The sequence below is a fragment of the Mustela nigripes genome, chromosome 1 (genome assembly GCF_022355385.1).
Source record: "Mustela nigripes isolate SB6536 chromosome 1, MUSNIG.SB6536, whole genome shotgun sequence".
NCBI lineage: Eukaryota > Metazoa > Chordata > Mammalia > Carnivora > Mustelidae > Mustela > Mustela nigripes.
In genome coordinates, this window is record NC_081557.1 from 71,558,704 (window position 1) to 71,561,374 (window position 2,671).

Below are 2,671 nucleotides of genomic sequence, written 5' to 3' on the forward strand. Positions count from 1 at the left end.
CTCCTCTCTAACACCCCTTGTCCTCCATGCTATTTGTTACGCTCCACCAATAAGTGAAACCATATGATAATGGACTCTCTCTGCTTGACTTATTTCACTCAGCATAATCTCTTCCAGTCCCATCCATGTTGCTACAAAAGTTGGGTATTCATCCTTTCTGATGGAGGCATAATACTCCATAGTGTATATGGACCACATCTTCCTTATCCATTCGTCCGTTGAAGGGCATCTTGGTTCTTTCCGGAGTTTGGCGACTGTGGCCATTGCTGCTATAAACATTGGGGTACAGATGGCCCTTCTTTTCACTACATCTGTATCTTTGGGGTAAATACCCAGGAGTGCAATGGCAGGGTCATAGGGAAGCTCTATTTTTAATTTCTCCCTTACAGGAGGAACAGAAAAACCCCTTGGTCCCATGATTTTGCACCAAAAAAACTAGAGGTGTGCTCCCACTGGGGAGAAGCTAGAAACTCTATTCTGTCTAAGAGCTGTCACAGATTCAAAGCAGAAGTTCGTCGTCATGGAGATTGAGAGAGGGAGAAGTATAAAACCCCACTTTAGAGGCCGGGGTACAGACACTGCCTAAAACTGAGGCAGAGCAGGGGGACTGAGAATCTCACATGCCCCTCCCCACAAAGAGCCTAATGCTAAGTAACAAGCACTAGGATTCTACTGCTAGAGCAAGAGCTAGCAAGAGACCCCTCTTCTCCCTCACATAGTACAGGCATTCAGAGACTGTTAAAAGCTAAGAGTGGGGCAGAGATGGTGAGAAAATCTCTAAGCCTCACACTAAGCACAAGGCAACAGTAATCTATCACTGGAAGAATCTGAAGTCTATAGTACACTGAGGTTAAAAATAGCAACAACAAAATGCAAGCCCAACTCTGTGACTGACTGAATTGACTTAACCTCTCTTGCTAATGTCCTAACAGAAAAAGTCATGGCCATTTCCATGAGTAAATACCATTTACCTCAGTCCCCATTGTTGTTCTATCACAATGCCCTGTTTCAATGAAAAATTTTACCACACATCATGTAGCAAGAAGGAAACCCACTGTTAAAAGATAAAGAAGTCAGGAAGAGTTTGGAAAGATAGCCGGGTGAGAGAACCCTGAGCTCACCCTGTCCCACATTTACAGTAAGTATCATCCACATCCAAGTAAATAAACCAGATAACTACCCAAAGGCTGGCAGAACAAACTCCACAACTAAATATAGAGCAAAAGCAACATCTGAAAGGTTAGGAAGGTCAGAAAGGTAGAGGGAAGCTGCCTGTGGGAGCACAATAAAATTTGAGTGTGGAGATCAGGAAGAGCATTGTTAGAAAAAGGGATTATGATTTATCAATGTAGAAAATAAAAGATGGAGACCAACAGTCTGCTATATACGTAAGGTGCTTGCTATAGTCAGTTCTTACCAACTTTTTGTGTTAGGTGTTATTACTCTTATTTTATGTTGAGGAAACTGAGGCTAGAGGCTCACCTAGAAAGCAAATACAGATCTGCCTATCCACAAAGCCTTTAATAATCCACTTTACTATGGTAATTCCTTTGGATAAAATAATAAGTTTAGGGGTTCCTGTATGGCTCAGCTGGTTAAGCGTCTGCCTTTGTTTTAGGTCATGATCTGAGGGTCCTGATCTCTCTGCTCAGTGGGGAGTCTGCTTCTCCCTCTTCCTCTGTTCTCTCTCCCTCTGTGTTCTCTCTCTTGCTCTATCTCAAATTAAAAACCTTAACAACAACAACAACAAAAATAGTTTATAATTAGGCTGCAACTATACCATTAATGGTTAGAGAGAATTTAGTTGTATGAAGATAAAAATTGATGTGGCTTTTTTGTTGTTGTTGTTGCTTGTTTTGTTTGTTTTAGTACTAGTTCATTTGCCATGTCCAAAGGAGAAGCCAGAACTAAGAGTCACTCTTGAATGCACTTTTTGTGGGGAGGAGACTCTTAGGAGTAGGGTATGGGAAAAGACTCATGAAGGGGAAAGAGAGAGACAGAATATCAAAAGCAAGGGCTAGGGAGACAGACTGCAGCCAGATACGTAGACCTGCAAGCTGGAGAAGCAAGGCAGACAGCAGTTCTTAAACATCAATATCAGGAAAAAAATGTTTTAAGCTGCTTAATTTTCACTGCTGTGAAGTAGTCAACAAATATCATTGAATGATATGTTCCTAATGGTGAACAGCACATAACATTCCCCTCAAACATATTTTCTTGCAAGGAGGAAAAAATAAATGAGTATTTAAATAATACTGTGGTAAGTCGCTTGTAGGAAATGTACAGTATTATGGTATATAATACGGGTTCTTTTCCAGTGTGAGGGATTGATGGAGTAACTCCAGGGTAAGTAAGTGCAATGGACAATTGGGGTGAAGCCAAGAAACAAGAGATCTAGCAACAGCTCTGGTATTTGCTAGTTTTGTGACATAGGTAATCTGTTTAATTTTTTTCACTCTTCTGTTTTCATATCTGAAAAGTTTTATGAATTATAGTGTAAGTAAAATTTTAAGACCAAACCAAGAAAAAAATGACTTACAAAATAAGAATGTTAAGCAAGAAAAGTTCATTTTTTCCTTGCATGGAGGTAGAAATGCATTCAAATCAACAAACTGAAGTTAAGATTTTACTGAAAACAATGCTCCTGTCAAAATCCGACATTTGCATCATA